The sequence below is a fragment of the Amborella trichopoda genome, chromosome 4 (assembly GCF_054954075.1).
Source record: "Amborella trichopoda isolate Santa Cruz 75 chromosome 4, AtrichopodaSantaCruz75HAP2 v2.0, whole genome shotgun sequence".
Lineage (NCBI taxonomy): Eukaryota > Viridiplantae > Streptophyta > Magnoliopsida > Amborellales > Amborellaceae > Amborella > Amborella trichopoda.
This window is the reverse complement of record NC_142339.1, coordinates 53,432,612-53,441,707: the sequence shown is the minus strand read 5'-3', so window position 1 is coordinate 53,441,707 and position 9,096 is coordinate 53,432,612.

Here is a 9,096-nt window from a genome sequence, read left to right as displayed (position 1 = left end):
AAATGAAGAGTGGTTTCAAAGGGTTCGCTCGATTTGGGGTTTTTGTCGAGGTTTGTTCCAAAATGTTTGATGTAACTTTCATCGGTATAGTAGATTTATGTTTGTCGTGCCCGTGGATATAACCATTTTAAAGTGAACCACGTAAATATTTATGTTATTGTGTTATATGTTTCATGTTTTATTTCTCATACTTTATTTGTCAAAATATTAACCCATCAGGTTTAAAGCTTCTGCGCACAACACCTCGGCTATATAAACCGCACCCTTTATTTAATCCAAATACAAAATGTATTTGATGTTTCATTGTACACTTCAATTTTATTTGCAGAAGGTAGCACCTTTCAAGGTAATTATGAGATCATTAAATATTTTACTAATATAATAAAATATTTTATAGGTTCATAGGATTATATGGTTTTAATATATAAAGTATGGGGACAATTGGGAAGAAAAAATATGTGAACCATCATCTCACTAGCTTTATATCCCTCTCGAACAAAAAATAACTCTCTATCTCTCTCCCTCGGTATGTCATCTATTTTTGTTTTGATTTTGCTTTGGAAATTATTTTCCAAATAACAATGTGTTGCGTTCCTCAGAGATGGTAAATTCATGCAACGTATTACTCTATTTATCTCTCTACTCTTTTTAATCAACAGTACTTCAATCAATCTTATAATCAACAGTACTTCAATCAATCGCTCCTCAGTTCTCTCTTTACTTTTTGTCTAGAATACTTCAATAACACCTGCTCTTCTCTCTCTCTCTCGCACAGTCCCCACTTCACCTCATCATCCCCCTCTCTCACAGGTGATCACACATTCATAAATCTCACTAGCCATCACTCCTCCCACTTCCAGCTAGGAGCTAGCGAGCCCTGGTCCTGGTCCCCATAGTGGCGGCTTAGCTCGCCTAGGGGCCTTTTTGGCATGCCTTGGCCTAGTCCCAGGGGAGCCGGACCCCTAGGCTGGCTCGGCCCTCGACATGCCCTATGCGAACCAGGCCCGAGGCCAGCACAGCCCGTTGCTAGCCTACTTGGCATGCTTTTGGAACAGCTTCTCCATGGATGTCAAACCATGTTTAGTCTTCTAAATTTTGAAACATGTTAAACAATTGAATATTCTAGGCCATTATTTTTGCGCACTTCACTTTAATGTTCTTCCAAATATCACGGATGCCACTATTGAATTGCTTTTTCATCTTGAATGTAACTCGTTTTTTAAGTTACATAAGAAAAAAATTACTTTCAAAAAAGCAGACACTTATGAAAAAGGCCTAGAGAAAGCCTTTTTGCTCCGGTGAGGGCTGAAGCATGGCAGTTGGGCTAGGGCCAAGATGGCAGCGCCCTGGCTTAGTGTCAGGGTCCACCCATCCCTAGTCTAGAGCTGGCCGGGCCAGGCCAGGCCGTGGTCCTAATCCCCATAGCGCTGGCCTAGGGTGAGGGCCACTGGACCTTTTTCAAGAATAAAAAGTGGTAATTATAGGTTCATAATATCATTTTTTAAAATTATTGTTGATTTTATCTTGTATCGGATTTGACATAATGTATCTGATTGAATCATTTATTTTCTCCATTTATGAAGTTGATTATAAGCACACATTCGTGTACATTACAAACCTTGTTTAGGTCAGCTAACGTTGCCTAATTTAGGTCAATTGGATCCTTGTGTATTTGAGGTAAGTCCTCACAAAGTACAGGTAAAAAAGTAGGACAATCAACCCAACTTCACATACCTATGTATGTGGGTTTGATGTCTTTGATGTCCAAGTCTTCTGAATTTTGAAATTGGAACATTCTAAGCCACTATTTTTGCACGCTTCACTTTAATGTTCTTCCAAATACCACTGATGCATAATTTTACAACCTAATTTCCCACTTTACTACTGGAGGTACACATAATTGTATCTAACTATTGTAGACAAGAGCAGTGATTTAAGAATTTTGTTGAAAATATGGGGAAACACAAAAAGAACGTTTTCAAGTTGCTTTTTCTAAAAAACATCCATTTCAATTTGTTTTTCGTCCCATAGATCCATGTCGGATCGTCTTATTCTGATCTGTAACCAAATTGATCAGAATGCCAAAATTGGTCCGACCACCAATCAAACTGGTTTGATCGGATTTTAAAATATATAAAAAAAATACATTAAAAAATATATAATATATAAGAAAAGTGTTGTTCAACTTTGTATGGCAGTTTGAACCAATCGAAACCAATTAGTTGGATCGACCAAAACCAATTAAACAATAATTTTGACTGATTTCTTTGCCAAATCCACTTTTACTTCAGACCAAACTGACCAGGGCATCGGTCGGACTGCCAGTTTGGTCCGGTCTAGATAACTATGCTTATAACCATTCATCTAGGAAATGGACATGCAACACGCTATATCCCATGGCCACAACATGGTACATGGTATTACATACCACTTGGTTAACTCCAAAAGTTCAATAGTTTTTATTTGAAGAGATAAAAAGTCATTGGTATATTAGAAAGTAAAAAAAAAAATTGGTCTCCATCCTGTAACAATAAAAGCAATATGAGATGGATGGTTATGCCCTTTAAAACACATGGAATTTGGTGACCCTATTTGCATGTTATGCGTGCTACTAGAGGTATGAGAACGCTAACTTATTGCCCTTCTCCTTGCGAGAAAATGGACCCTAGTCGCATTTTTGGATGGAAACCTCATACTCCACTTGGGTGTGTTGATCCTCTACTAAAGCATATAACTTAATTTTTTTTTAATGGCACATTTAATACCCTTGAAAATATTTCTGTGAAAGTATTTGTGTGAAAGTATTTTTACATAAAAGAATTCTCATATATGAATAACTATAAAAAAAAATTCATACTAGTTGGTCATAACATATTTTTTTCCCACTTCCACGCCTAATTGTATAGAGGAGTCCTTTTATGTAAAAATGTTTTCACACAAAATATTATTACATGTACCAAACGAGCTCTAAATCTAGATCACCGCTTTTCACATATCTAATAGCTTGAAAGGCAACAATTGTTTTGTTTTTCCAGGGAAATTTATTGAATACATCCAAGAGTTGTATTACATTTAATTATTTACTGCCTCATCCAGTTCTTCTTATCCAATTTCAAATAGTCGATTTATTTTTCAAACAAATATCGAAAATGGCATCAAATGACACATTAAACCAGACCTACGTTTATGATGTTAAATGGTCGACAATTTGCCCCCTTCCTTTGCGACACAATTGTGCGAATTTATTTCCAACTCTAACAGTGATTATTTCATAAAACCCTCTGATTTTAAGGAAAAGTGCCAAAGTCGTGAACTATTTAATATCACACCCATTTCTTTTGATTGAATTTCAAAAATACCATCAAAGGTTACATAATCACGAGTTATAATATTTGATAGTTTCGATGTGTTTTGATAAAAGGATCGTATATTATGAGACTATTTATCTTTGGTACAAGGAGATCACAATTATTTTTACCCGTCGGTTGTGAAATCTAATAGATGAAAATGTGTCACAACATTTTAGAAATTTTATTTTAGACTTTGTGCCTAAAAAATGACACATCCTCAACCACCGGATTTCAAGTCTAATAATCAATGATGATTGTGATTTCTTTATATCAAAAGAAAATATTCTCATTGTAGAACTTTCATTTGATAAATAGGTAAAATATTAGTTGATATTTTGAGTGTGTTTTAATAAATTTCTCTTTTTATATTCCTAGTAAAAGCTGGAGGATGTTGGCCCGATTTGAGAGTAAAACACTATAAAAAAAGAGTACATACACGGGACAATTTTCCTATGTAAAATGTAGTTTATGTTTTTCGTGTAATTTTGTCGTTTACTCACTTTATATGCCACCCATGAGGGTGGCAAGGGCTGGTCCTGCTTGTCCCATAGGGCCGGCCCATGCCTGCCCATAACAAATGAAAATAAAAAAATAAAAAAAATAAGAAAAGAAAAGAGGGTGGGCTGGGCCAATAGTGGCCCTAGCCCCGGTCCTCAAGCCACAAATTGTGACCCATTCCCTATATTTTTAGGGCCAAGCCGGCGCCCAAGCCCTAGTCACTGGACACCCGGTCAAATATATAATTGCCAAATGATTGTGTGCTCCTCTGATATAAAATTGTCCATTTACACCTTTAGGTAAAAACCAAGCTGAGGAAAGTTTTTAGGATTTCAAATATTGGAGATGTATATGCAAGAGACTTATGCAACTCATTGTTTATATCATGTATAGTGAGGACCTGGCTCTTTAGCTAAGTCTCGTCAAAGCCCCAAGTAATAAGAGCTTTTTTAGATGTGAGTGCAACGAGCGTGCTTGGAGCACAACTCTTTTTTTTTTTGAGTTATCGAAATTAAAAGCAATGTGGTCCCCTACTACCTAGAGATGAACTCAAAAAAAAAACAAGCACTCTTGAGCCTGAAAACAATAATGTCCCAAAATTGAATGAACCATGTCCATTTGTGGACAGCAAGATCATAGTGTTAAAGACCCCAAAATCCTTTTTATTATTATTATTATTATTATTATTATTATTATTATTATTATTATTTTTAATAATTATCATCTAATGATATATAAGTGGATTACAAATTTTCAGATCCAAATGAAATTTCCAAATACATGTTTTCCCCGAGGGAGCAAATGAACAATTTCTTCCCATGGGAGAATAGTGAGCGTACTCCTATTACTTTACCACGTGGACCTGTAAATTCAAGGGTCCAATTGGTTTCCTTCGAGTTTTTCCAATAATTTTTATGTAAGGTTGCAACCTTAAAATGTAGGATTACATATGCGAAAATGTTGTTTTAAAGTTGAAAAGCAAGGAAAAAAAATAAACAAAAGATTTTGAGTCTTAGAAATATTGCATCTTACAACACTTATCTAGTCCGACAATTTTCAAGATTTTCATATGTTTATAGATCGACTTGATTTTAACTATTTTTTTAGTTTAAAATTTTATAATTAGATATTCAGACAATCCTAATAATATTTTACACCAAAATTACATGTCATGATAAAATTTGAAGGTGCTTCTTAATTGGATTGTTTAAGATTGTAACCTTATAGAAACCACACCCATTATTAATTATAAATGTTCCACAAAATTTATTGAAGGTTTTATCCTTTTTATTTTATTTTTTATTATTTTTACTCAAAAAACATGTTAAAAATGAAGTTATTGGGAGATATAGTTCTCGCCATATACACCCACGTAATTCACCAAGCGATGTGATGGGCAAGTCTCCAAGGTATAAAGCATCCGATGGATGCAAATAAGTGGTCCATTTAAAAATAATTGAAACTAACATGGCCAAACATTTTCTTAATAAATTTTTTATTTTTAATTTTTAAAATTTATTTATTTTTTCATATTCATGATTTTCATGTTAGAGATTACATGTCCTTCAAAATTAAGTCCAAAAATCCATCTCGAAAATAGATTATTAAGAGGTGACTTATTTCAACATGAACTCATAAAAACCGTGTCCTTAAAAAACGTCATGCATTTTGTCACCCCATAGTGTTTGTCTCTCTATGAATGATTAAAAAGTTTGTTTTCTCTTGTTTGGGGTGGCTCTAGAAGATAGTTTTATTAGCAAGAATATCACCTCCATCCTAAAGCAATCATTTCTTTGAACTTTGACCCATGTCTTGGTAGAATGCAATATATGCAATGCCAATGCTAGGGTTTAAATTATAGAGAATAGTAAAGGTGGCGTTGTTAAGGCAGACATGGAATGAGAGGAACAGGAGGACGCAGGAAAAACCCAAGATATGTTCGTCATTTAGTAAAGTGTTCAAACCACGATAACAACAACGATACTATTTACTTCTGGTACAATGATGCTACAATTATGTATAATCGTCTTATATAAAATCTAAGGGTCGCAATGGGCTTGGTCTCGACTTGAGAACCGAGGGGTAGACTCGATCCAGGTCTAAGTATAGGTCCAAAAATTGGATTCGATGGATCGGGTCCAAATCTAAATCTTGGACCCAAACACTATTTGGGTCCGGGTTTGGGTCCGATCGGGTCCGGTAATTTTTTTTGGGTTCCAATATATAAAGGGTGTGGTTTGTATAGATATGAGGTTCTAAACAATCAAAGTAAATCGCACCTTCAAATAGTGTCGAGAAATGTGATTTCCATGCTGGAAATCTTTGTGATAGCTTTAAAATATATTTTCATCTTTAATTATAGAGCAGTGATTTTATGCAACGATTGTATCAGCGTATAATGCAACCGCACTTTTAGAAAATCAGGTTTATGGTTTTTGTATGATCCAAAATTTTGCACACATACTTTTTTGATCTCAATAATCAATCTAAATCAAAAAAAATAATTCAATTTGAACCCTAGATATTGTCAAAATGAGTTCCCTCCAACAACGAATCTAGACCATTCATTTCATGAATTTCAAGATCTTAGCATTTACAAATTCAAAATCATTTTTTTATTTTTTTAACATTGTTTATCTAATGATAATAAATCCATCTAAAAAAAGTAGAAAAGAAAATTCTTTCTAAGGCCCAGATCTAAGCATCTCACCCAAATGGACGACCTATATTAATTGGATTAAAAAAATACTTTCTAGGTTGCGTTTTCAAATTTTTCTTTTTTGTGATTGTTCATACGAATGAAAAGAGTGTATATTTCAAAAATTAGATCAAACAAATAGTTCTAACATGATTTTTGAAGATCGTTGCTTTATATTACTATACAACTGTTATATGAAATCACTGCCCTTAATTATAAAATTTAAAGCTTAAAAAATAGTGTAGATCGAGAAGATATATGAAAATTTGAAAATGTTGAAAATTGACGGTAAAAAAATGTGTTATAAGAGTTTCAAAACCTGAATACCATTTTTTCTCATGTCCATGCATCTTGATGTCAAAATGATCAATTTGAGGATATTTGGGCACCAAAACAAAATCTTCTAGTGACTAATTTGATTGTTTAGAGTGTTGGCTCTATATAAACTTTTTTCATATGTAAAATATATTTAAATACATAGATATTTTAATTAAAAAAGACTAAAATGATGATGATGACATAGATATTTTAATTTTTTGGTTAGGTCCAGTTGGGTCTAGATCCCACAAATATTTTTGGAACCCAGACCTAACTCGTTGCCACCTCTAGTGAAATATGGTAGCTTATATTTTTGGGACCCAGACCCGACCCGTTGCCACTCCTAATGAAATATGGTAGCTTGGGTGTGTCACAAAGTTCGAAAAAATTTCTTTTTAATTTTGAGCATGATCAATAAAATAAAAGTAGCAACCAATTCCACATTCAATAATTAAGATTAATTGTGACCATCTTATACCAAAGATTAATGGTGTTATTGTATACTTTTCCATAACAAAAGTCAACTTGTGAATGCCTAAGTGTAAGTAAGTTCTTTCCCAACCCCTACCCAACATCTAACTAATTTCTCTCGATAATAGGTGGAAGTTACATTTCCTATTTGACAAAATGCAAAACTTCATATAACCCTAAATTTCGTTCCTTCATATTACCCACCCAAATGTGTAGAAAATGCTCGTCCCACTTAGTTTTGAACCTCAAAATTCGTTCATTTTCTTTTTCTACATTAATGCTAACAAGTTGCAACTTTGGGTCTCTAAGTTGGTTGTGTGGGTGGGGGGCAAGGGCCGCGACGATAACACCTAAAGGTTGGACTCCCAAAGCTTAGCCATCCGCCAAGGAGAGCGAAGAAAAAAAAGAAATAACAGATACTATGCTCTAGCCGGAGCATAATGTACACTTACTCTCTTTGGGCGAAACACTTGTTTAAGAAGTTTCTTATTTATTTATTTATTTATTTTATTTTAAAAATTTGGAATCTTTTTAAAAAATCATAAGATAATTATTTTCAACAAAACATATAGATTTTGAGTTCTTCAACACTTAGAGTTTACCTCTAACAATTGGATTGTCTCTATTCAATCTTATGATGTTATTATTTTAAGAACGTACCTAGTAAGACTTGAAAATTTCTTTTTCTCAAATTACTCATTAAGTTGAAGAGTTCGATATCCTCTAAATTTGGAATGCTAGAAATATCGGTTTTCCCAAGGGAATAAATGAATGGTATACTCCCCAAGAGCACTAAATTTTTGACAAACAATATAAAAATTTCATTTTAGTGCGGGTGCGGTTTGTGTAGAGCATAGGCGCTAAACAATCAAATTAGAGCCTACCTTCAAATAGCGTCGAGAAATGAAGTTTCAATACTGGAAATATTTGTGATAGCATTAAAATATATTTTCATCTTTATTTATGAAGTTTAAAGCTTAAAAAATAGTGTAGATCGACAGATATGTGAAAACTTGAAAATCTTGAAAATTGGCGACCCAAAAATGCGTTACGAAATACACTATTTCCAAAACGTGAAATCCATTTTTTTCTGATGTCCATTCATCTTGATGTCGAGATGATCAATTTGAAGATATTTAGGCATCAAAACAACATCTTCTAGTGAAATTTTTGTGGTAGGCTCCAATTTGATTGTTTAGAGCCTCGGCTCTATGTAAACTTTTCCCTTTTACTATAGGGGTGCGGTTTGTATAGAGCCCAGGCTCTAAACAATCAAATTAGAGCCTACCTTCAACTAGTATCGATAAATGTGGTTTCAATATTGAAAATATTTGCAATAGCCTTAAAATTTATTGGTATCTTTATTTATAAAGTTTAAAGCTTCAAAAATAATGTAGATCGATAGATCTATAAAAACTTGAAAATCTTGAAAATTGACAATCCAAAAATACGTTACAAAATACGCTATATCCAAAACTTGAAATCAATTTTTTTTCTTATGTCTATACATCTTGATGATCAATTTGAGAATATTTGAGCATCAAAACAACCTCTTCTAGTTAAATTTTTGTCGTAGGCTCATATTTGATCGTTTAAACTTTAAAGCCTCGGCGCTATATAAACTTCACCCTTTAATATATAATAAGATATGTAGATTGATTGATTGATTGATATTTTCAGTACTTACCCATAAATGAAGAGCATGAGAGATGGTTTTAGCATGGAGAAGAGAGATGATTTGAATTAGGGTTGATGCCTATA